The 27276-nt window shown below is 44.6% G+C and overlaps 1 protein-coding gene across 1 annotated transcript in view; it reads left to right on the plus strand.

Annotated features, from left to right (window-relative positions):
• The window catches only part of LOC117346120 (cytosolic carboxypeptidase 6-like), a 654038-nt gene that overhangs the window by 71424 nt on the left and 555338 nt on the right, over nucleotides 1-27276 (plus strand). The window contains exon 2 of the mRNA XM_033915525.1: nucleotides 16879-16968. The gene's annotated coding sequence lies outside the window, so the exon portion shown is untranslated. The remainder of the gene's footprint in view (nucleotides 1-16878; nucleotides 16969-27276) is intronic.

Genomic DNA, 27276 nt, shown 5'->3' on the forward strand with positions numbered 1-27276 from the left:
TCCCTCTCCTATATCCTTTCCTTGTAGTTCCTTTCCTCTCAACCTCTGTAAACCGTGCCGAGCTCTGCGCACGCGGAGATGGTGCGGTATACAAACCTAAGGTTTAGTTTAGTTTAGTTTAGTGTGTCATTTATCGCACGCTATTGCATGCGTTAATGCCCTAACGCAGTCTAGTAAAAGGAGCCCTTAATGATTCAATTTCGGTTCTGATCTTAAGACAGCTTTGATGAGATTTTCTTTTATCTAGAATATTCTCAGCTTTGCTGGAATTCAGTTCTTCTGACTCGTAGGCCTCCAGGTAACATAGCTAATGTGTTACCGTTATAGCCACCGTCACCCAGAGTATCTGCAAAAAATTAGGATTGCAAATGGAACCTAAAAGCGAAGCAAAATCCACCAATCTTTTTTTTTACTCAAAAGAAGATAATAATGCTCCTCTTTATGTTCTTCTAAGTGACAAACCAATTTGTTACCTAGTCCTATAAGCATTTGCTGGTATTAACACAGCAAATGTTTTATTTTTATTAGCACAAACTTTATCTTTTTATGAAGACACCGGGGCGCAATAAAATTAGTGTTCAGATATAATACCCTATTTGCATTTTCCTTGGTCAGCAGAAAGCTAAGTAAAATCAATTTGATATTACGTCAATGCCCACATCAGTAATTTCTCCACTCACGTAGGCTAGTCGAAAGGGCCTCTGTAATTTCAGTACTGCCAGAGCAAAGACGCTTTTGAATAGAGTCTCTTTCTAAATAAATGCGGTGGGAAAATAATCGATTGATTCATGGCTAAAACTGGCAACAGTGTTTATTATTATAATTCGGATCTTAAAATTGTGCCTTTATAATGACCTCCAATGTAGTCCTTCACTCATACGAGCCAAGATCCAGATGATTAAAATTGCTGTCGTCTTGCTTTAACAACATGAATTGCTTTAAGTTCACCTAAAATCCTTCTCATTTTAATATTTATTTATTTTCTTGTATTCATAAACCACTTATAGGCACTCCAGCATTCTTCCCTGTCTGTCCTAGTGGGCTCACATTGTATCTCCTGTACTTGGGGCCATGGAGGATTAAGTGACTTGCCCAGGGTCATAAGGATCAGCAGAGAATTTGAACCTACCACCTCAGGGTGCTGAAGCGGTAGTGCTAACCACTGTGCCACACACTCACCACATACTTCTTGCCGTCAGCATCTCCCTGAAAACCCAGGCACAGTTGTGAAAAGGTATCATTGACCTATGACAGCTGTCTGGGCTTAGGGGCCCTTTTGCCAAGCAGTGATAAGCACTAATATGCATATCGCTGCTTAAAATCTATGGCCATAGGGTATGCTCAGATGCCACATGCTAATTTTGGGCCACCTTGTGCCGGTTATTGGGGGGCATGTTTGGGGCAGAGAGTAGACGTGCTCTGCACTAATGGGTTAGCTTGTGGGCATAGGTGTGCACTGACCAATTAGCACAGGATTCACATACGAGCCCTTACCACCTATTAAACATAGGAATATTATTCATAGTAACATAGTAAATGATGTCAGATAAAGACCTGAACGGTCCATCCAGTCTGCCCATTAGTTATAGCCATTAAAAATACATGATTAGATTAACTTGACTCTTCTTTGATATTTCTGGGCCATAGACTAAAGTCCACCTGGTATTGTCCTAGGTTCCAACTGCTGAAGTTGACGTCCAAGCTCACTCCAGTCTATCCAACCATCCTGTTTGCAGGATATCCACCATAAAGACTGGGCAGTATCATCCTCATGTTCCAAGTTAGTGGAGTTCCCATTGCTGCCCTCCCCAGCCCATCCTACACCAAATCACCACATATGGGATAAAGAATGACAGGGGGAAAAATTCTGTCCCCGTCACCGCCCCGTTCCCGGACCACCATCCTCTGCTCCGCCCCGTACCCACTGTCCCTTTCACCACCCCGTCCCCGTCTCTGCCGTCCCCTTCACCACCCTGTCCCCGTCTTCAGCGTCTTCTCCTCTCCATCCCCCCACCCCCAGCACCCTTCATGTGGTCCAGCAGCTCCCTTCCGTTGGCCAGCCGTGAATTTCCCTCCCTCCCTCCTTTTCCCTTACTTTTTCTTCTTAAAACTGGCGATTTCTATAAGGCTACGAGCTGTATTACAGCCGGAACCTTGAAGTCGCATCGGGTTGCCTGCTAGAAGTCTCCTCCGATGCAACCGGAAACAGGAAGTTGCGTCAGAGGAGACTTTTACCAGCAGGCAATGCGACGCGACTTCAAGGCTCCGGCTGTAATACAGCTCGTAGCCTTACAGAAATCGCCAGTTTTAAGAAGAAAAGGTAAGGGAAAAGGAGGGAGGGAGATGCATGGACAGCCGGCGGGAGAGAGTGGGCTGCCAGTTCGAACACTCGTTCACCGCGCGTTCACTCCTTGTTCACCGCCCCTGCTACCATTCACTGCTCCACATGGCAGTGAATGGCCTTGTCCCCGAACTCGTGGTGACCATTTTTTATGGTCACCGTTTTGGCGGGTTACCCGCGGCTAAACGCGGGTAACCACCACTGTGTCACTCTCTAATATGGGACACAGACCATGCAAGTCTGTCCAGTACCGGCCTTAGCTCTTGAATTTACATCCTTCGTTTTCTAATTAGAGATCCTCTATGTTTATCCCACGCTTTTTTGAATTCCATCATCGCTTTCTTCCCCACCACTTCCCTCGGGAGGGCATTCCGGGCATCTACCATCCTCTCTGTGAAAAAGAATTTCCTAACATTGCTCCTAAGTCTTCCTCCTTGCAACCTTAAATTATGCCTTCTAGTTTTGAAATTTTGAAATTAGTGCAAGCCTGTCTTAGAGCTGTTCTAAAAAGTGGCCTCAGCATGCAGGAAACCCACATGCTAAAAATGGCAGAGCCCACTTTTTAAAAGGGAAAGGGATTGGGACTTGTGCACCCCCTTTTCTAGTTTTACAACCACACTCAAAGCAGTTTACTTACAGGTACTTCAAGCATTTTCCCTGTCTGTCCTGGTGGGCTCAGTCTATCTATTGTGCCTGGGGCAGTAGAGGAATAAGTGACTTGCCCAGGGTCACAGGGAGCAGTGCAGGACTTGAACCCAGAACCTCGGGATGTTGAGGCTGGAGCTCTAACCACTGCGCCACACTCTCCTCCGATACAATGTCAGAAGTGAGCCAAGTATAGAACAATGAAGCCATTGTGACATCATTGATGAGGTTGGCTCTTATTGGTGGAATGAGGCATTATGACATCAGGGAAAGGGATTGGGTGGGATTTGTATACTGCCTTTTTGTAGTTTTACAACCACACTCAAAGTGGTCTCTGTCTGTCCTGGTGGGCTCACAATCTATCTAATATACCTGGGGCATTAGAGGATTAAGTGACTTGCCCAGAGTCACAGGGAGCAGCATGAGGTTTGAACCCACAACCTCAGCGGTTGAGGCTGTAGATCTATCCACAGCACCATGCTCTCCTTAGCCCCTTAATCAGGAGATAGTATGAAGTATCAATTTAACAAATGGCATTTTATACCAGGATATCAGCAAGAGGTAGGGAAGAATGAGAAGCATAACTTTTTTTAAATATTTTGAGGAGTGAACTGCAAATATTAGATTACTTTTGGGAATACACAGTAGGAAGGGCCAACATAGACGCTTCATCAAAGTGTTCCATTCTGCCCTCAGACAGGTTATGCACACCTACTCCCCCTAATGCATATGCAAATTTTATTCACCTCCAGGAGCCCTCAGACGGAACAAATTTATTTCTGCTTGGGGCATATATAACTTTTTTACATTTTAGAAATGATTTTATGCTTGAGAGACAATACAGAAGTTAGTAAAAACAAACCATTTTCTTTATTCTATCATATAAATGCAACAAATCTTGTTATATTTTTAAGTGCAATCAATATTAAAATTTCCCTGCAAAAACTAATTTTAGAGGGACATTTCCACTTTTCTTGCTAGAACTTATGGCATTCATATTTTAAAAATTACTGTGGTCCACTCTAACAAATAGGTTAAGGCATGCTATATGTCAAGGATCCATATTATTCCTATGGGCCCTGCTATAGAAATCATGAGCTAATAAGACTAGCCTCACTGGGTCAGACTAGCACAGTATCCCGTCTTCACGAAGGCCAATCCAAGTCACAAGTACCGTGAGAACGGGCTATTCTTAACCATTTCTCAGACAATCCCCCAGGCAATCTCATTCATTCCTAAATCACTTGAACTTCTTAAAAATCTGATCGCACAATGCAGGTTTTCCTACATTATCAAAAAAAGATCTGGAACACGACACAGAGGAGCATTTTCAAAACAAGATCCAAGTCAGAATGCTGCTTCAAGATTAATTACCAATGTGTCCAGACTTGCTCATATTACACCTACAGTATTCTTCATGCTTTGCATTGGTTGCCAATGCAAGTTGAAAGGCACTGTGTTGAATAATGACAGCCTCCTTGCATTGGTGTCATGATTCCAGAAGTAACATGTCTCATGGTTGTTACGTTCCAATGAGCTGATGCTTTGTAGGTTAAATCATTTGCCCCCCTCCCCCTTTTATCAAGCTGCACTACAGGTTTTTACCACAGGTAAATGCTCCAATGCTCAAAGAATTCCTATGTTGCAGGAGAGGTCCAGATCAGACGGTTGTAATTGGAGGATGGGGGCTTTGAATGAGGGGTTGGGAAATGTGCTTTGGGAGGTGTTGGGAGGAGGGGGAACTGAATTGATTCCTTTGTGCTACTGCTCAGGAGCATTGGGTCCGTCCTTTGAGGCCCGATGTTCCAGGGATCACTAGAAAAACACTGCTTGTGGGGTGGCTCACAAGTAGGATTAACTTTTACCACAGGATCCAATAACTTTTTGGAACTTGAGATGTTGCAGTTTGCTGAATCCTGTGGTAAATCAAGGTGCTGTGAAAGCTGACCTTTTACTGCACCTTGAGAAGACAAGATTTTTTTGGCATCTCCATCCGATACGATCAGGGAGAACTCTCTAAATTTGAACGGTAACATTTATCCCATCTCACAGACTATAAAAATTTGGGGGGTCAACCTTAATCGCAAATTATCTTTTGATTTTCATAATCCTACTCTGATTTCCTATTTTAAGATTTGGAGCCCGGTCAACTCCTATTGCAACATTGGATGATGGCATTCAGTTACTGAGCTAGGACTTAGTTATCTACAACAGAAATCATCCCACATCATGGTTCATGTCTTGATCTGCTACTAAATTATAGTCCTGCTGTCTCTCCATACTTTGGATATTCTAGATTCTTATGGCTGCGAATTGTGTTGATATTCTTCTTCCAAATAGGTTTGCAACAGTTTGTTGTAGTACATGGATATTATTGTATGTTTCTTTTTCCTTTCTACAACTTGTCTGTATCTTGCCTCGTTAACATTTCTCTTTTTGTACTTCTTGTATATTAAAATCAATAAAATTTTTGAACTAAAAAAAAAAAATCTTATTTCCTATTATGGAAATTAAGAACAGTAAAGTCTTATTTTGATTTTGCTGTGTTTAGATTGGTGGTGCAATATCTTATCTTGAGTTCGATGGCCAATCCAGGTACTAGTAACCTGGATTGGCCACCGTGAGAACGGGCTACTGGGCTTGATGGACCATCGGTCTGACCCAGTAAGGCAATTCTAATGTTATGTTCTTATGTTATTGCAATATCCTTTATCTTTCGACCTCTAAGAAAAATATAAAAAGGATGCAGATCATTCAAAATACTGCGGTAAGGTTGATTTTTTTGGGATTGAAACGAATAGTCCATGTTTCGCAGTATTATTTTAAATTGCATTGACTGAAAGTTGAGGCTAGAGTGATTTTTAAATTAGGCTATTTATGTTTTAAGACTTTGAATGTAGTTATCTCTTTGATTCTTTCAATTTTGTTGATAGGAAGCATTTACGTATAGTGCACCTCTTTGATTTTCCATCAGTAAAGGGATAGAACAAGCTCCGATCCCATATAGGGAGGAGCGAGGCCAAATCGGCCGAAGCCGGAGCGAATAGATAGGTGGGGGGGGGGTGGGAAGGGAGGAGGATAGGAAAGCGCCAATCAGCGAGGGATGGGAGGGGGGAGGGTTAGGAGTAGAAGGGGAAGCGGAAGGGAGGTCGCCCCTTTTCCCGACGGCGGTCCAGGGAGATCGAGACATGGGGCACGTCGCCTTGCTTGGACGGCAGGGGGCCAGGCCATGATCTTCACAACAACGTACAGCTGATGAGGGGACACCTCCTTGAACGGGAAGGGTCCGGTGAGATGGGGAAGCTTGTACGGCGCCCCACATTGTGCGGGATAGAGAGCCAGATGCTGTGCGCCTGACCATCAGTTCCTTATATGTTGCCCGGTGATGTACATCGTGTGTTATGCCATTTTCTGAAGTGCGGTTACAGTGTACAGTTCATCACCGTTCATGCTTGATTATGATGTTCAGTTGATAAGTTTGATGTAATTGTGCTGTTATGGCTGCGGCCAAATAAATTCCACTTGAGTTGACAAGCGCCTGAGTGTCATCATTGTGCAACGCTAGACCATGAAGGGTATGAGCAACAGTGCTGAGTGCACGATTTGGTGTCTACAAACGTTTCCTTGGTAAAATGTTGGCATTTCAGGCAGCTTTATGGGAAAAAGAAATTGGTATTCATATATCATTTCTCAGATCTTATTCATCCTTTAGAAAAATGTTGAAAACATATCTTTTTGGTAAACATTATGATTAATTTACTATGATTTATGACATTTCAGCTTCTAGAAAACTGTTGGAAATATAATCTCCGCGGCAGCGGCAAAGAAAGCAAATAGAATATTAGGCATGATAAAAGAAAGGAATCACGAGTAAGTTATAATGCCACTTTATAAAGCAATGGTCAGACCACACTTGGAATACTGTGTCCAACATTGCTCTCCCAACCTAAAGAAGGATATAAAACTGCTGGAGAGGGTGCAGAGATGAGCAACGAAGCTAATAAAAGGTATGGAGAACATGGAATACGAGGAACGACTTAAGAGACTGGGATTGTTCTCCCTTGAGAAAAGGAGACTACGAGGGAATATGATCGATCCATAGTTGTAACCCTCTTTTTCTTGCTAAAATATTGTAATTTCTCCCCTATTTTTCCGCACAATTCTTGTATGTTTTTTGTTTAAAACTAATATTTGTTTTACTATGTAAGTATTTTTGTTTGTCATTTTTTTTTTTTTAATTTATAACAAAAATTAGTTTTTACATTATCACTATTGTCTATTTTACATGTTTTATGGTTTTGTACATCGCCTAGTAATCTATAATAGGCGATTCATTAAGAATCAATAAACTTGAACTTGAACTTTCAAAATACTGAAAGGAATCGACAAAATAGAGCAGGAAAAAACATTATTTACAATGTCCAATGTGACACAGACAAGAGGACAGGGACTAAAGCTAAGGGGGGACAAGTCCAGGACAAATATCAGGAAGTTCTGCTTCACGCAACGAGTGGTGAACACCTGGAATGATCTCCCAGAGGAGGTTACAATGTCCAATGTGACACGGACAAGAGGACAGGGACTAAAGCTAAGGGGGGACAAGTCCAGGACAAATATCAGGAAGTTCTGCTTCACGCAACGAGTGGTGAACACCTGGAATGATCTCCCAGAGGAGGTTACAATGTCCAATGTGACACGGACAAGAGGACAAGGACTAAAGCTAAGGGGGGACAAGTCCAGGACAAATATCAGGAAGTTCTGCTTCACGCAACGAGTGGTGAACACCTGGAATGATCTCCCAGAGGAGGTTACAATGTCCAATGTGACACGGACAAGAGGACAGGGACTAAAGCTAAGGGGGGACAAGTCCAGGACAAATATCAGGAAGTTCTGCTTCATGCAACGAGTGGTGAACACCTGGAATGATCTCCCAGAGGAGGTTATTGCGCAATCCACGGTTCTAGGATTTAAAAGCAAACTAGATGCACATCTCCTTATGTTCTTATGGTGCAGCCTCAGCACCCTGCGGTTGTGGGTTCAAACTCAAACTGTTCCTTGTGACTCTGGGCAAGTCACTTCATCCCCCCATTGCCCCAGGTACATTAGGTAGATTGTGAGCCCAGCAGGACTGACAGGGAAAAATGCTTGAGGACCTGAATGTAAACCGCATATAAATATTAAAATAAATAAAAACTTGTACTACAGTGGTTCTACAAGCTGGTAACTCTAGCCATAAGTGAAAACTTTTCTAAATTCTGCTTTTAGAAGAACTGAGCCATGTTATCTCTTAACAGTACAACAATCTCTTCTTACTGCACTGCAGCGTCAACATGGTGAATTTAAGTCTCGGATCGGGACTCCCAGTGGCCCTAATAGAATACGGAATTGATGCCCCCGCATTTTCAAAATAAAATCCTCTCATCTGCCTTCATTTCTACATAAACTCCTCATCCCCCAATGTTCATCTCGTACTCTGAGATCCACAAATCAAAATCTTCTCCTGATCCCCTCTATTAAAAATTTTTATTACACACGGAAAATAAATTTCTCTGTCACTGCTCCAATGCTATGGAACTCTTTACCACAACCTCTTCGTGACGAACAACAACTAGATAAATTTAAGATAGGCCTAAAGACTTTTCTATTCCGTGATGCATTTATTTCAGTTTAGTATCTATTTCTCAGTTATTTTCTATTAAGAGTAGCCCGAGACCCCGTGTCGATGGGCGTAGAATAACACGGGGCTGGCTGGCCTGCGTGTTGCCCATCGGCCGGGGCGGTAGGAGGGGCGGCGATAGTGGAGGGGCTTTAGGATTGGAGGGGGTTAGTGTAGGGGATTCAAAGGGATTGGAGGAAACGGGAGCGCGCGGTGGGGGGGGGGCGAGTGACTTGATAAAAGGGGGAGGTGTGGAGGACTCAACCGTCGTGGGTCCTCCTGAGGCGAATTTCCCTCCCACCCACCCCCATATTTTTCCGTTAGTGGCGAGTAGCTCGGGGGCGGATCTCCCGAGCTACTGGGTCATTGGGGCTCATCCGGTGATGAGCGGTGGGCCGGCGGGGTGCCGTGCCTGGTGGGTCAGGTGACCTGACAATGGGGCATGAGGGCCATGCCACCCCTCTGACCCTTGCTGTGGTGGCAGGGTCGAGGGCACTAAAGTTTATGGGTAGCTCGGGAGGAGCTCTGGGAGTTCAGGTGAACTAATGTTATAATGTTATAATGTTATTATGTATATTTGAAATTATATTATGCTAATTGTTATAATTAATAAATTGAGCTGCGGTTAATTACCAACAAGGGTTGTCTGAGTGTTATTGGAGTAATACAGGGGGTATGGGGAAAGGGGGGGGGGGAAATCAAGGAGTTGGGTTATAGGGCAACTGCGGACATGTCCAGATCCCGCTGTTATTCAACTTCAAAAATTATTTCAAAGACTTTTCCCCACCCAAATGTTTTTTTCCCATTCCCTCTTTCTCCCTTTTCTCTCAACATTGTAACTTTACCCTTCCATAAACCTCTTCCCTCACAATCAAGTTCGTCTAGTTTATGTTTTAATATACACTGTTTGTACTTCTAAATATTGAATATATGAACCCCTCTTTCTTATTTATATTTTTATTGTAATGTAAACCGGCCAGATATTTATTTGATGGTCGGTATATTAAAACCTAATAAACTTGAAACTTAATAAACTTCTTATGCTTTTTTTTTCTACCTTATAAACTGCGCAGACAACCCCAGTGAACACCGTGTTTTAAAAAAATGTGTTATGACTTCAACGAGCTGAAAGGAAGCTAGAAAAGCGAGCGAGGGATGCTTTTTATTTGTTCCTGTGATGCAGCACTACTTCCAGTGGCATTTGTGACCAGAAATAACAAAATACATTGAATTATAGTATAATCTGGTCCCTCAGGAAGCACTAGAGCTCAATAAATTTTATTTATATTTGATTTGCCAAAGTAGTTTAATGTGAGCATGCAGACATCACAGACATAAAAGGGTGATAGCTTTCTACTTAGCCATTAAACTAGTTCCGTTGAGCACAGGTAAATAAAACGGGGTTTGGGAGGCAATGAAACGAAACCCTTTTGCTGTTGGCCCATAATTCTTTCTGAAGTTGCTTCAGTAGAACCATTTTAAAAAGAGAAACGATACCAGCTATAGAGAGTATAACATTTCAAAAGTATAAGAACCTACCGAAGGAGCCCTTTTACTAAGATACGCTATGAAATGGGCTTAGCGGGCCTGATTCTGTAAACGCCGCCTAACCGCAAATAACTTGTAGGCGCTGGTCCACGCAGTTCTCAATCAACTGTTAGGACTCGCACACCTTGTTATTGTTAAGTGCTCTCAGAATTGCGTTGGAGTCCTAGTGACTTGATGAAAATCACCATGTTTTCGAGGCAGAATACAGAAGTAGATTGCCGGGCCTTTCTTATAAGCAGCATAAATTTGATGTTGTTGCCCTTGTAGCATCAAACGCAATCCTCCGCCTCCAACCCTGCCTGTCTGCTGCTGCCCAGATGGGTGGTACATCATTCGTCTGACATCTCCACTGAAACCTGCCCGCTTTGGGAGGCCCTGCTGGTGGTGAAACTACCGACGGCTCAGGTTCGATTATGGCCTGTAAAACATCAAAGCTAAGCCCACTCAAAACCCGCCCATAACATGCCTCATAACACCTCTATTGAAACTCAAAACGCACAGCGGCTTAGAAGTCCTGCTAGACATCCAGAAAGTCATTTATGAAAATCGGCACTTGGCTGTTTTGGGGCGGAAATGGGGCTATTGTATATTTGATGCACAACTTTTAGGAATGCTCCTGCCACGCCACTTTTGAGTTGAGTGTTAGGGGATTTAGGATGGACCATTTGGGTCGTTATCTGCCGTCATCTACTATGTAACTATGTTAGATGCATAGGATTATAGAATAAGGCACGGGGAGATGCATGCACAACGCCAATTAATTGCAACTCCTAAGCTAATTAATTTGCACTTGGATCTTTGATCTGGGCACACATTTCTGAGCCAAAATCTCGGTGCCGCATATACAATTCGGGACACTGTACGTGCACCTCCACCTGCTTTCTTGTAACAAATTATAACATCACGTAAGACAAAGTTGCAGCAAAGAAAGAAATAGCATAGTGGGAAAATATGAGACGTTCCCTTTCCTCTGGATCATGATCTTGATGGGGTGATTTATCTTCTTCCCTCTCCATTACTTGATGTTAATGGTAAAGACCCAAGGTGGCCACCAAGCCGTTGTCATGCTCGTGTGTTTCCGTTCTGCTACATCACGCTTTTCTTTGGTTGACAAGTTTGACCTTACCAGATGTTACTTTTGCCGTATGTTTTTCTTGTTGTATTTCTGCCTTTCTGAAGAAGGGAAAGGGAATTAAGACTGACCTGTACAGCTAAATCAAAGAGACTTAAGTGTTTGATGGGCTCACAACCTGTAGAGCAGGGGTAGGGAACTCCGATCCTCGAGAGCCGTATTCCAGTCGGGTTTTCAGGATTTCCCCAATGAATATGCATTGAAAGCAGTGCATGCAAATAGATCTCCTGCATATTCATTGGGGAAATCCTGAAACCCCGACTGGAATACGGCTCTCGAGGACCGGAGTTCCCTACCTCTGCCCTAGAGCAAATTGCTGGCTACATTTCTTCCTAAAAGTAGATGCCGCTTCCGTTTCAGCTGATCGCAGCAAGGGATTCCCCGATCAGTTGAGCCAGCAGGACTCCCCAAAACCACAGATGATCGAGGGAAAAATACCCCTGCTGCGATCAGCTGAGCCAGCAGTGGCAGAAGACCCCTCCCTCCCAACACATATACATCTATGCAGCGGGAGGGATGCCCACTCCCTTCTGCCTAACGTCCCAAGATGCTCACTCCCTCCTGCCACCAAGCCCCATCAATTCCCCAAACCCTCGACACCCCCTGACACTCCCCATACCCCCTGATACCCACAACACCCCCAGCATTCCCCCACACCCCCCCTGCCCCCCCCGAGTCCCCTGTATCTTTAGAAGATGGCCGGCAAGAGGGTTGCTCACTCCCTTCTGTTGGTAGGTTTGCGTCTTCTTCTTCCTGATGCAACCTGGGATACACCAGGGAGGAGCCTAAGGACATGATTGGTACAGATGCCTAAGGCCCCTCCCATTGGATGGCACCTTGGCCAATTAGGGCCATAGGCTTCCTTTCCAGTACATCCTGGGATGCACTGTGAGTGGCCTAAGACTCTGATTGTCCAGATACCTAAGGCTTTTTGAGGATGCTTTTAACTTAGTTGTTTGAATTTTACATAATTAGGACATTCTATTGCAGACTAAAATGTTTTTTTATTGAAAATTAAGCAGGTAACCCTTTCCCATCCCATTGTTTTTTTTACCTTTGCCCTTTTTTTTCTTTATGAATTGTATTTAATCCTATTTTCCTTTTGTGTCTTGTTTTGTCAAAGTTGTATTAATTGTCCGGTTTTCATTCAATGTGGGGTTTTTTTTTACTCTGATTTTATTATTACATGTAAATCGCATTGGATTGTGATTTTGCGATTTAATCAAACTTTGAAATAAACTTGAAACTTGCCACTCCCATGGGAGTGGGTATCCTACTTGCTGGCCATCTTCTAAAGTTACAGAAGGGTTTGGGGGATGGCAGAGTGGGATGTTGGGGTATTGGAGAGTGTTGTGAGTGTCAGGGGGTGTCGGAGGGTATTGCGGGTATCAGAGAGTGTCAAGGAGGTGTCGGAGATTCAGGGGATCCACAGGCCTGGTATCAGGAGGGAATGGGCATCCTCCTTTTGATTGGATGTGTGGGGGAGTGTCAGGATGTTAGCAGGAGGGAGTTGGCATCCGTCCTGCTGCATGGATGTGTGTGTGGGGGGTCCTCTGCTGCTGCCAGCTCAGCTGATCATGGTAATAGTATTTCCCCCTCAAACAGCTGAGCCAGCTTCAGGGAGTCCTGCCGGCTCAGCTGATCAGGGATTCCCTTGCCACGATCAGCTGATGGCAAGTGATCCCTTGGTAAAGATAGGCAGCTGTGTCGTCTATCTTTGTGTTCAGATGGGCGCAATTCTCTAACCTACGATGGTGATATAGGTGTCAGTTAGAGAATCAAGGGGAGACAGACGCGATTCTGTATAGGATGCCAGTGTGTGATTCTCAGCCACTTCTTAGGCAGCTGCTGAGGCCGGCGTCCTATACAGAATCAGCCCCATGGTGCCTAAAAGCATCGGCACCGACCCTCCCCCACACCCCTCCCCCGCTGAACACTATTCTTTTTTTTTTTTAGGCATAGTTTCTAAAGTAAACCCATAAAACTCTGTGGAGGGACGATGTTCCTAAATGGACTTTATTTGAAAGTGTCAAAGTTCCAAAGATACACTGAAATCATCCACATAAAATAATTCCATCCACATAAAAGTAAATCATCCACATAAGAGCCTTAAAGGACCTAGTCCGCTAGGGATAAAGGACCCAACACAGTCCGCGTTTCGACAAAAAGTCTTCTTCAGGGGTCACTTCTGGCTCACCACACAATTGTTTCCCACGTACTCACCTTTATAGGACCCCCAGGGACCCCTGAAGAAGACTTTTTGTCAAAATGCGGACCGTGTTGGGTCCTGTATCCCTAGTGGACTAGGTCCTTTAAGGCTCTTATGTGGATGATTTACTTATATTTTATGTGGATGATTTTATTTTATGTGGATGATTTTAGTGAACCTTTGGAACTTTGATACTTTCAAATAAAGTCCATTTGGGAACATCGTCACTCCACAGAGTTTTTTTTGGTTTTCTCTGGATTTTCTTCTTTGTGGATAGTTTGGGGTCAATTCCTTTTTGTTGTTTGATAGTTTCTAAAGTAGCATTTTTGCCCGGGAACTTTTAGGTGCATCCGTTCGCATCAACTGAAATGTGGTAAAATTCTCGTGCCTAAATTAGACACGGATCCCCCTTATTCTATAACTATGAACGTAAATTGAAGGAGCACCCCTAATCCGCCCACGACTCTCCCATTTCCGTACTTCTTTTTTGACTCGGGCATAAAATTTAGATGTGGATCCTGTGCCTAAATCGACACACATGGAACGGCATAATTTAAAAAAAAAATAAATCTAAGTCCGTTTTGGCGTTTAGAGTGCTGGTCAACTAAAGTCGGAAGCTTCCAAAATCCATTCTTGAAAAATACATCCCAATTTTTTTTTTTGCGAGAATCGTCTACTTCTATGTCCGACCGTTTGATCATCTAGACTGCCAAGTCGTCTATCCCATTGTCCCCAATGAGCTTTTACAGGTTAACACACAGGCAGCGGAATGCTTCTTTGTTTCGGGGGGTGGGGGTGGGCCAAGGAGCTCTACCTTAGCGCACGACCTCTCAGCAGCTCCTGAGTCCCCAACCCACCTTCTCCTGGCACTATAGTTTTAAATCTTTGGGCAGCTGCCACGCAGTGTCCACGAGTACGCCTGCCCCTGGAAGTAGAATGAAAAGTTCCGGGGCAGGCCTGCTTTTTGATGCTGTGTGGCGGCTGCCCGAATATTTAAAGCCATAACACCGGGAGATGGAAGGGAGCGCAGCTAACAATTGGCGACTGAAAATTTATGGGAAGGGCCCATGGCCATGGGCCCTGTGGCCTTCCCCTATTTCGATGCCTATGGGTTAACATACATAATATACAGTACAGATAACAGTTTAGAATTTGCTAGACATACTATACAATCTATACTGCCTACTTGATATATACAGAGTAATATACATTCCTTGTGTTGTAATTATGCAGTAATAGACAGAGGGTTAGGCGAAGAGGTAGGTTTTTATTGCTTTCCTAAAGTTCATGAGTCCTTTGAGGGATCTGATCTGTGGGGCTAGTTGATTCCAGTAGCTTGGAATGAAATGAAATTAGCATCGTCATCTAGCGCTTTGTAGTTGTAGGGATGTTTGGAGGCGTATCTCACCTTGGGAGCGGAGTGACCTGTTCAGTTCATGTGGAGGGAGTTAGGTTGTCATGTAGTCTGGTTGACTTCCGGGTCAGCTCACACACCTGGTAAGTTCAGCCCATGACTGGGAGTGGCATACAGGCCTCTTACCACCAACAGCTGATTATCCCCTAGGTCACAAAGCATAAAATGGAACTTGTGCTATAACGGGCAATTTAGTGGTAAAATGATTCATGTAGGGGGCATAGTTATCAATGTGGGCTACCATTAAGACGCATTATCTAGGTCTCGTTGCATAAAATGCGCCCTGTGTCAACATAGCATGAGTTAGTGGTACAATAACATCTTGACTACAGCCCATATTGATAACTACATACCTAAATTATATTAAAAAATATATCTTTGTTTGTATTGGAGGACTTTAAACTGGAAAATAATCTCTTCAGTTTTCATATTAATTCTACGTCTTTTGCATTTATATCTATAATAATAAAATGCTAAGCGCGCATGCGCACTCCTACCTGCGTGATCCATGATCCGTAGGTCCGTGGCTGGCAGGAGTGCGCATGCGTGCTTAGCTATGCCAGTGGCCGGCAGAGAATCTGTAAAGCGCGGGCCTCCCTGCTCCAGCTCCTCCAGGCAGCGGCAGGCCTCTCCACAGCAACCAGGGAGCACTGTAAGGCCCACTGCTGCTCTTCTGTCTGCTCTCCTCTTCTAAACAGCCTACTGAGGATCGCAGCTGGCTATAGCGAACCTCGCAGGCCGCTCTGACGGGATCACATCAGAGGGAACGTGCTACCAACGTGGAGAGTGGGCTGCAAAGTTCACTACAGCTGGCTGCGATCCTCACCAGGCTGCTTTTAAGAGGACGGGGGGTGGGGGGTTGGAGGGAGGGGAATAAATATTGATAGTGATATTTGGGTAACTTTATTCTTTATTTGTATTGTATATTAGGACATATTATGATATTATTATATGCAGGAATATGAAATTATTGAATGATATTTATGTTACGTGTATAGATAATAGTGTAATTTGTAGAATATCTTTTGTATGACACTGTTTTTGATTAAAAACTAATAAAGAATAAAAATAAAAAAAGAGGACGGGAAGCAGTGAAGGGGTGCTGCAGGACACGGGGGAGGTAAAAGGAAGGGAGAAGGGCTGCTGCTGGAGAGGGGGAGCAGTGAAGGGGTGCTGCTGGACAGGGGGGAGGTAAAAGGAAGGGAGAAGGGCTGCTGCTGGACAGGGGGAGCAGGCAAGGGGTGGTGGTGGACAGAAAGAAAGAAAGACAGAAAGCGGCCAAGGAGAGAAAAAGAAAGAAAGACAGACAAACACACACATCTATTCTAGCTTAAAGACTAGTTTAATAATAAATCCTTCAAGCCTGATCATACCACAGGTACATTCTGTGCTTGGTAATTTTCAAGAGCTTAGGAAGCGGCACTTTACCATCTAGCATTTCAGTACCCAAAAAAACCACCGGACCAGACTGGTGAATTAAAACACTAAATGGAGCTGATAAATGTCATTTTGCTAGCATTTTACCTCTTCTGGTACATCGCCAACGCTTGTATCCAGCCTAATGCAGAGTTCAATTGGTTTCACAATGTGAATGGAACCCCACTGATTTCCCTGTCGCCCAAGGGGGATATTTGTCACATGTGAGGGAGCAATTACACTGCTGTTAAACTCACTGTTGTAAATCTTGTTTTCAAAAAGAAAACTTAAGTTTGTAGTTAGTAGAGTTGTTTTTTTTGATGTCACCGCTTTAGTGATTTCTACTGTTCGATGTTGGTTGCGTGTCTCATGACAGGAATAACTCACGAGGTCATTAAATGATCAATTCTGTCTGTCATTTATGAAGAACTTTCATGAAAGGAGATGCTTTAATCTTAATGGCTCTTTGTCTCTTGCTTATGGAGCCCAGTTCATGAATCCTACTTTTTCTCTACAGTGAACCTGAGGTCTGGAGCAGATCAAAAGGTGGTGTTCATTACCGCACGAGTACACCCTGGGGAAACTCCAGCCTCCTTCGTGTGTCAAGGTTAGTACCATGTCATCATACCGAATGCTGTTATGAAGAGAAAAGTCTTTCCCGTTTCCATTTCTAGTATTGTAATATAGCAATCTATCGTCCAGGCTCTTGAACGGAATTAAAGCAGCATAATCGCCTTTCTCAAGCTATTATACTAAGCACAGATTCATAAACCATTTTTCCATTCAGAATGAACTGTAGGACCATGGAATGTATTTACCGTCCAGTCGACTCCACTTAAATGCATGTCGGATAAGCACACGCTCCGGTTATCCACACCCAACCACGGTCCCGTCTTTTAAAATTTTTTTTTTTTACCATTAAAGTTAATGGACTTAAACTCTGGATATTTGTACTTCTGATAAGCGGTTATGCGCACTGATGTCATAGGCCCCATCTCTATTCTTTCACGTTACCATCACTCCGGTTAAATGTAATCACGGGTCCTCTGTATTTAATGCACCGCATTGACTTTTATTTATTGATCTTTTATTATTTTTATCTATCTTTTTTTATTGTCTTTTCCCCCCCTATGTTTTTACCTTTGTATTTTGAATTTAATATAAAATGTAACCATTAATGAATTTTCCTATTGTTTCGATATAATAAGTAACAACTTAATTTTTTATTTTAAATTGTGTTTGTTTTTTGCAATATTGTCCATTTATATATTTTACCTATGTTTATAATTTTTATTATTATCTTGTACATCGCCTTGAATGTAGAGTAGGCGATTAATCCAATTATTTAATAAACTTGGAAACTTGGATAAACTTGGACTTAACTCCCACCCCTTTCCCCGGAACCTCACAGCCTCGCGAGCCGTCCTAGGCAGCAAGTAGACGGGAGACCTACGCCAGCGCACCGAGCACTCACCTGCTCCTTCCTCTCAGCACTGCTTGCTGTTGCCGCCATCACCCCAGGTGTAGCTGCTGATACTGGCTAAACGACGGCTTGACTAAAAAATGGTATTCCTATTAAACGCACACTCTGCTTAAGCGCACGTTGCGATCCGGTCCAGAGGCCTTGCACTTCAGCGGAGTCGACTGTATATATATATATATATATAGGGAATATATGAAATGTGGCTCTTTATAAGGTACAGGTCAAATTGGCAATCTGCTAGAAAAAATGAGATATCGCTATGTTTGTCTGTTTGCCACTTAATTAGCCTTTTTGATTGATTATTGTTAAACTTGCCTCATTCCCCTCCCCCCCCCTTTTACAAAACCGCAATAGCGGTTTTTAGCGCAGGCCGATGTACTGGATGCTCTGCGCTGCTCCTGATGCTCATAGAGTTCCTATGAGCGGCGCAGAGCATTCAGTGTGCCGGCCTACGCTAAAAACCGCTCTCGTTATTTTGTAAAAGTGTGTGTGGGGGGAGGGGTTGTGTACCATTTCCCATGAGCTGTTATTGCAGTAGCTCTTCAAGAAGAAATAGTCAAAAGAGAGGCAGCTATGTTCATCCTCTCAAGACTCAGAGTTTTGATAAGAAAGAAGAAACCTCAAAATGATCATTTTTAAACCATCGCTAACTTATAGGTGCATGAGTACATTCCGGAATAGGTGAAAGCAGGCCTTGTTTTTATCATTTTAACTAGCTGGTGTTTATCACCAGAACCTTTTCCCTTCTACATCTACCCATGAGAAATTACAGGAATGCAAGGACTGGATTGGAGTACACTTCTCCCCCCGTATTCGCGGGTGTTAGGGGCGGAGCGGACCCGCGAATACAGAAAAACCACAAATAACTTTTTCATAAGTTATTTGCAGTTTTCTGTTAAAAAAAACCCTCAGGAAAATGATGAAACCGCGAATAAACTTCCAACACATCTTCCTTCTGCACACCTGTTGGGAACCTCCGCAGAGCCGGGGTCAGACTTCCCCAGCGTCCAGTCTTCCCCAACGACCCACCGTGCCAAAAAGTCCAGGGCTCTGGAGCAGGACCATGCTTGTGCGCCGGGCTCGGTCTCGCCCACCCATCCTTTCAGGCGGAGGCACGTGCTCTTAGCTCAAGCTCTGGCTCAGCTCCCTCCCCCCCTCTCATTTCTGGTAAACCGAGATGGACAACGAAGTGGCAGTGCCGAGCTTCGGGTCTGCTCGCACCATGCCTGGCTTTTAGGAGAGCAGCAGCAGCTCTTCCCATGAGAACCGGGTAAGTGGAAGGCTTCCTGCCATTTCCTGTCCCCCCCCCCCCCCCGGTTCAGCTCTCAGTCCCCACGCGCTTGGTATTCCAGCCCTTTCCCTGGCGCTCTTTCTCTGCCTCGTGTTCCCCTTGCACTCATGGATAATGTAATTTGGGGGAGGAGTCAGCGTGAGAAAAATCATAAATAAGCGAAACCGCGAGTGCAGAAACTGTGAACACGGGGGAGGGGGGAGGGAGAAGTGTACTTCTCAGCCCTGTCTACTGAAGCTTCAGCCATCATCTCCTGTTCTCTGTGAGCTGCCTAGAAGGGACATTTTTATTTATTTAATTTATTTTTAAAATTTCTATACCATTTTTTCCAAAACGGTTTACAAAAAGTTACGTACATAAAATATTATGAAAATCACCTTAACTCCTGCACATGTAAAAGTCATGGCGTTCGTTTCCACATATTTAGGATTAGCCTTCATTTTCAGCAATGCTGAACTTTCGGAGCGCAATGATATTAATGGTTGATACTCGGACATCAAACCCTTATAGAATTCAGGGATCGTACCATATAAAAATTGTACAGGACCTTTTTTTTTTTTTACCACTGAATAGAATTTACTGAAAATGCCTTGTTTCCACGCCACGGAGAGTTTGTGCCTTAACCCCTTTGGCCTTTGGCCCCAGCTCTCTCTGCAAAGGATGACCCTCTGCTCTTCAATACAGCCCTTCCCGTCATTTTCCTCCTTCCGAAGCAGTCGTTTCTGCCCTTAGAAACAGGGAGGGGGGGGGGCAGGATGACATAGCAGCAGGGGCTGGTGGAATGTAAAGGAATGAGGTTAAAGGGGGGTAAATAGTGGCTCTAGGGGCAATTGTCAAAGCTAGCTCAAAATCCCCCAAGGTAACTTGTAATTCCTTGCCAGAAACAGGCTAAAACTCAAGCGGATTGGGAATTTCCCCGAAACTCCTAGTTTTCTGTTCTCTCATTGAGGTGTACACTTCCCCCTCCCCATTCGTGGTTTCTCCATTTGCGGTTTCATATAATCGTGATTTTTTTCTGGGGAGGGGGAAAATAAAAAAAGCAGTCTTAATTTTAAAATAACCCATATTTTTTTCCTCCCTGCCGCCTTTCCGGCCTTACCTGGTGGTCTAGAGGGCTTTCAGGGCAGGAGCGATCTTCCTACGCTCCTGCCCTGTGCAGATCGCCATGAGGAAATGGCTGCTGTGACTTCCCGTAGTCTCTCGAGACTATGTCGGGAACTCCCTACAGCCATTTCCTCATGGCAATCTGCAGAGGGCAGGAGCGTAGGAAGATCGCTCCTGCCCCGAAAGCCCTCTAGACCACCAGATAAGGCCGGGAAGGTGGCAGGTAGGTGGGGGTGGGTCAGAGCCTGATAATCACGGTTTTTCGCAATTCGCAGTCCGGCTCTGCCCGTATCCCCCACGAATGACGAGGGAGAAGTGTATTAAAGTACGTTTTTTAGTATGGAAAACATACATATTTATTTATTTATCTCTAAAATTTCTAAGCCACCTGTAACTAAGTGGTTAACAATTAAAACATTCACAATAGTTCATGGACAGTACATTTACAAAATGCATTCAAATGACATTGCAATTACATAGTAATTTATTGCTCTTAAAATATTGTCGAAAGCTCAATGAATTTACACGTTAACCATCCCCACTAAATAAAGGGCAACAATCAGAATTCAGAATTTTTATTAAATATGCCTTCCAGCGTAATTTCAGAGAAAAGCCTCCACAAACAGTCGTGTCTTCGACATCTTTCTAAATTGTAAACAGTCAGAAAAGGTCCTCAAGATGGCCTTAGTAACTAAAGAGATGTAAAGAAATATGCCGTATTTTTCGCACTATAAGACGCACCTGGCCATAAGACGCAGCTAGGTTTAGAGGAGGAAAACCAAGAAAAAAACATTTTGAACCAAATGGTGTACTAATATATTTAATAAAATATACCAGGCTCTGCACCCAGCCTCCCCCCCTCCACTCCCTGTCAGGCTCTGTACCCTGTCCCACCGTCCTGCCTTTTGCCCTGTCTCCCCTCTGGTGGCCTAGTGGTAGTCCGGGACAGGAGGGATCCGTCCCAGCCAACTAACAATTCCTTCCCCTCTCCCTTTTTAAATTCTAATGGTCCAGCGGTGTATCGGCAGGAGCGAGCTTTCCACGCTCCTGCCCCTACCTCGCCGGACGGCTGTCTCATCATACCTTGCAGCCAGCGGCGCACAAGGCAGGAGCAAGCTGCCGTCAGTTCTCGCGGGACTCACGAGAACTGACGGCAGCCATTCAGGGAGCGGCGCGGGGCCAGGCTGGAGCGCGAAAAGCTGTCTCCTGCCTTGTGCTCCGCTGGCCGCAAGATATGATTATGGTTCTATTTGCTCCATAAGACGCACAGACATTTCCACCCACTTTTTTTTGGGGGGGAGGGGGGAAGTATGCCTTATGGAGTGAAAAATGCAGTAATTGAAACCAATCCCTGATTTATTCATGCAAAAAGCATGTTAGAAGTTTATTACAACAGTAACATTATTAAAAACAGAAAAAGTAATACATAAGAACATAAGAAACGCCTTCACCGAATCAGACCTTTTTGGTCCATCCAGTCCGGTGACCCGCACATGCGGAGGCCAAGCCAGGTGTTCCCCGATGAAAACCTGTTTACCCATATCCATCGATGTGATTTGCAAGACAATTTAACAACAACAAAACAAACAAAAAAAAACCCAAAAGAAAAATGTGTGTGTATCTGGCTTTGAATACACACATCTTTCAATGAATTGTAACCATTTGAAAACGACCCTCCTAGCAGCATATCGGAATTTTGCTGCGTCTGCGGTTAACGGGCACGTCTGGCTCAACCAGCAACGCAAGGAATAGAGCTGAGTGCTCAGGGAGCAATGAACTGTATTATGTGTATTGAACCATTCTGCAAAATGCAGATAATGTAACAGTACCTTGTGTATATGTAATTAGTGTCAGAAGGACTGATGAGAAAGCACAGCTGAACTGAGGTATACTGCTTTTCGCAATCTATATGCACGTTTCTGGCAGCCGTAAAGAATGAAAAATAAGAATTAACCTTCAGCTTCTGTGTTGAACTTTTTTTTATTTTATTTTCTTATAGATACAGTAGAAAGATTTGGCACTGGAAAGAGTGCTAAAGACAGGCAAGAAAAATGAGAAAACTAGAATATTTCCACAGTCCACAGCAAAGTTCATGCTTTCTTTATTTCCTGCCAATTCCAAACCAGTTTAGCTGTGGAGATTCAATAATAATGGTACACAGATGTCCAATCTGCTCGGTGTTTAAAAATCCCTTGGACGCTTCTACTTGGATCAATGTGTGATGCAATTGTTCATAAACTTTGACGATATTTGGGAGGTCAGAAATTGATCTTCCAGCCCAGGGCGTCCGGGGGTCCAGACGGATTTTCAAACCCCAGCACTTTGTCTAGGTTTTGAAAAGAAATTGCGTCGGGAGGGAGCAACGAGGTAACATCACGCCAGTGGCGTACCTAGGGTATGTGGCACCCGGGGCCCATCATTTTTTGACACCCCCCCCCCATCTATATGAAAAATATGATTTTTAGTACCAATCTACATATCGCACCACAAGAGTGTACCTAGGAAAAGGCTGCATCTTAAACATTGCAGTGAGCACTAGAACACCAACACATACATTGTAAAACTAAACAAGCCAGATCCCGCACAGTCAATTGGTCCTGTAGTCAATGCCAACTGAAAACTATGTCTTTTTCAGAACACACAGAACAGAGATACACCCTCGCCCAAAATGGAATAATCACAAACTAAAAATAGAAATATGTAGACAAAAGTTAAACTGATCCGCCAAGAAACCAGACCCTGGATACAATGCAACACCACAAAAAACAGTAACACATGTCCTCTAATACAGTGCAAAATATAAAGACAGTAGATGTAAATTTGAAAAACCTGATACATAACAATCACCACTTTATAAATTAACAAATAAAAATAAAACAAATAATGAGAAATAAAAAAATACCATTTTATTGGACTAATCCCCGTAAGCTCGGTCCCCATCCCCGCAAACCATCTGATTCCATCCACACAAGCCTTGAATTGTTTATATTAAAGTATAAAAAGAAACAATATTCTGTACAATTGTCAATTTATAAATCAGCGTCTTCTCCCCACTCTCTTCCCCATTTCCCTTCAGCATCCTCAGCCCACTCTCTCTCCACTTTCCTTCAGCGCACGCACATAAAAACAAGCAAGTAATTTTATATCATTTTCATTCTATTCATTCATAGAAATTAAAGTCTAGATAATGCCAGTCACATAACAAAACATGATTTTACAAAAATAATTCCCTGCAGTCAAGCCTACAAGGATTACTAGATGTCTTTCAGCAGTTCCCCTCCCTCCCTCCCCCTTACCTTTGTGGCCAAGTCAAAATGATCTACCAACAATAAAATTTTAAAAACACAAAGCACGCTGTACGCAGAGAAAATGTTAATTATCATTTATATTCCGCGGGTTTTCAAAGAGGTCAAGGCAGATGACTTTATGCAATGTCACCTCAGTAACAACTATACAAAAATAGACAAATATTCCCCCTCCCTTTTTACTAAACTGCGATAGCGGTTTTTAGCGTAGGGAGCTGCGCTGAATGCCCCACGCTGCTCTCGACGCTCATAGGCTCCCTGCGCTAAAAAACTCTATTGCGGTTTAGTAAAAGGGGGCCATAGTGCAAAATATAGACAGCAGATATAAATTTTCAAAACGGACACATTTTGATCACTAAGTTGAAAATAAAATCATTTTTCCTACTTTTTTGTCTGGTGATTTCATGAGTCTCTGGTCCTTCTTCTGGTCCTTCTTCTTTCTCTCTCCCCCTGGCTCTCCTCTTTATTTCTGCCTTTCTTTCTCTCTCCTCCTGGCCCCCCTCTTTATTTCTGCCTTTCTTTCTCTCCCCTTGGTCCCCCTCTTTCTTTCTGCCTTTCTTTCTCTCTCCCCCTGGCCCTCCTCTTTCTTTCTGCCTTTCTTTCTCTCCCCCTTGACCCCCTCTTTATTTCTGCCTTTCTTTCTCTCCCCTTGGTCCCCCTCTTTCTTTCTGCCTTTCTTTCTCTCTCCCCCTGACCCCCCCCCTCTTTATTTTTTCCTTTCTTTCTCTCTCCCCCTAGCCCGCACAAAGCCAGCAGCCGATTTCTTCCTGCTCCTTCCCCGATGTCCTGATGTCCTGAACTTCATCGGGCAGCAGCAGCATTCACAATTCACTGCTGTTGCCCGCTTCAGGCCTTCCTCTCTGTCGGGTCCTATCTTCATGAAAACTGGAAGTAGGCAGGACCAGGCAGAGAACAAGGCCTGAAGCCGGCAACAGCAGCGAATTGTAAACGCTGCTGCTGCCCGAAGAAGGTAATGGAGCACCGAGGCAGTCCGCTTTTCCCCCTCCCAGCCGAACCCCCGCTGACCCTCCTATCCCCCCCCCCCCCTCCGTGAACCTTTCCGACCTTCCCAGCGAGAGCAGCAAACCTCCTTCGCGGCTTTCTCCTCCCTCTGCCGCGTTACTGATGACGTCATCAGTGATGCGGCAGAGGGAGGATAAAGCCGACGCTACTGGAGGGAGGTTTGCTGCTTTCGCTGGGAGGGTCGGAAAGGTTCACTTGGGGGAGGAGAGATAGGATGGTCAGCGGGGTTTCGGCTGGGAGGGGGGAGAAGCGGTCTGCCTTGGTGCTCCAAGGCCTGGCGCCATTACCTTTTTCGATAATGGCGCCGATGCTGCTTTCGCTGGGAGGGTAGGAGCGCGATAGGGACCGGGCCAGCTGTGCACCCCCCCCCCCCTAAGGCGGCACCCGGGATGGACCTCCCCCTCGCCCCCCTTGGTACGCTACTGCCCTGGGGAAACAGCCTGCAACAAGATCGCGCGATGCCAGAGATCTTTGCCTGCTTCGGCTGTTTCCTCCGCCGCGGTCCCGCCCCTCCTCTGACATCAGAGGAGGGGCAGGACCGTGGCGGAGGAAACAGTCGAAGCAGGCAAAGATCTCTGGCATCGCGATCTTGCTGCAGGCTGTTTCCAGACGCGACACCCGGCGCAGGGGGGGGGAACTGGACCGGACCGGGAGCACCCCCTCAGGGCTTGGTACCCGGGGCGGACCGCCCCTCCCGCCCCCCCCTTGGTACGCCACTGCATCACGCGTACATGCAGGAATGCTAAAAAATTTGATCATGTGACTCCTTTACTTAAGGAAGCGCATTGGCTTCCGTTTGCTCACCGTATAACTTACGAACTATGTCTACTGACTTTCAAATCCCTTCTTTATAAAGCACCTGCTTTTATTCATAGATTATTGATTCCCTATTCTTCCCTTAGATCTCTCAGATCCACTGATCAGCATCTCCTGACTGTTCCCTCCCTAAAAACTATTAATACACGGCGACAAACTATTTTTTCCATTACTGCCCCCCAAATATGGAATGTACTCCCAATTCACTTGCGAGAAGAACTGAACTTGGATAGATTTAAGAGCAATCTAAAATGCTTTCTTTTTAAAGATGCATTTGACAACTAATAAAACTATATTTGGTCCTCTAACCAGACATTAGGTTTATATCAGGTACTTTGAGTGAGCCCAGGTTTCTAAATTCTCTGATGCTTATTGCTCTTCCCTTCCCTAACGTTTTTTCCTTTATATGTCTTCTTTCCTATTTTTTAAATTGTATTTCTGCACCTACCCCTTCCTTCTGTATCAATTAATTTTGTCTTGTCAGTCATATTTATATAATTTGTTTCCCTTTGATTATTGTAATCCAATATTTTTATCTTTTGTTCATCGCTTAGAAGTCGATAAAAGCGATTAATCAAATGCATAATAAACTTGGCAACTTTTAGGTGATGTCATCGCGTTGCATCCACGCATGCGCGGATGCCTTCCTGTCCGATGAACAGGTGGCTAGGGATGGAACTGGGGCATAACAGGGCGGGGATGGGTGGAACTGGGCGGGCCTGGGGGGCGGGTCTAGGGGTCCGTATTTAACTAATGTAAAATCTGGTAACCTTACCCCAGCCAAAACCCAATATCATACCTTCAAGCATTTTTAACCCATCCTTATTCCAGTTCAAATGTGTTTTAGGGTGGCTATGTCACCACCGGGACTATGAGACCTGAAATTAGAATGTGTTGAACATGTTTAGAAGAAACGCAAACTATTCTGTAAAAATGCGCGTATCTTGCATATCCTATATTTTACTGGTTCTCATATTCAAGGTGGAACATAAGCATAACATAAAATACTAGAAGTTATGGGGCTCATAATTGAAATGGAAATATGTCTAAAAACCAGCCTAAATTGGCACTCAGACGATCAGTGAGACAAGTCGTCCAAGCGCCAATAATCAAACCAGGTTTTAGACATACAGTGGTACCTTGGATTACAAGCATAATCCGTCCCAGGAGCATGCTCGTAATCCAAAATGCTCATTTATCAAAGCGAGTTTCCCCATAGGAAATAACGGAAACTCGCTTTGATAGGTTCCCACCCCGAGGCCAGCAGCGCTGCTCTCCCCCCCCCACGAGAACCGGCATTGCTCCCCCCCCCGCGAACCGGCACCCTCCCTCCCGCGATCCGCACCCCCCCGCCGCGACCTGAGGTCCCCCCAACCCACCCGAACCCTTTTCTTACTTTGCTGTAGCCTCTGCAGCGGCACCGGCACCAGCATGTCCTGTGCGTGGTGCCGGTGCCTGAAGATCTGCTTCCAGTGCTGAGCCTTGAGAGTTCACGTTCGACGTGAGAGTTCACGTTCGATGTGAACTCTCAGGCCTTGAGCATGCGCACATGCTCAAGGCCCAGCACAGGAAGCAGATCTTCAGGCACCGGCACCACGCACAGGACATGCTGGTGCCGGTGCCGCAGCGGAGGCTACAGCAAAGTAAGAAGAGGGTTCGGGTGGGTTGGGGGGACCTCAGGTGGTGGCGGGGGGGGTGGTGCCAGATGGTGGCGTGGGGGTGCGGATCGCGGGAGGGAGGGTGCCGGTTCGCGGGGGGAGGGGGCGCTCACAAATCGAAGCGCGCTCGGTTTCCGAGGCGACGATTTTGTGAATGTTTTGCTCGTCTTGCAAAACACTCACAAACCGGTGCACTCGTAAACCGAGGTACCACTGTATTTAAAAATGACTTAGG

This window comes from Geotrypetes seraphini, chromosome 12 (assembly GCF_902459505.1).
Source record: "Geotrypetes seraphini chromosome 12, aGeoSer1.1, whole genome shotgun sequence".
Classification (NCBI taxonomy): Eukaryota; Metazoa; Chordata; class Amphibia; order Gymnophiona; family Dermophiidae; genus Geotrypetes; species Geotrypetes seraphini.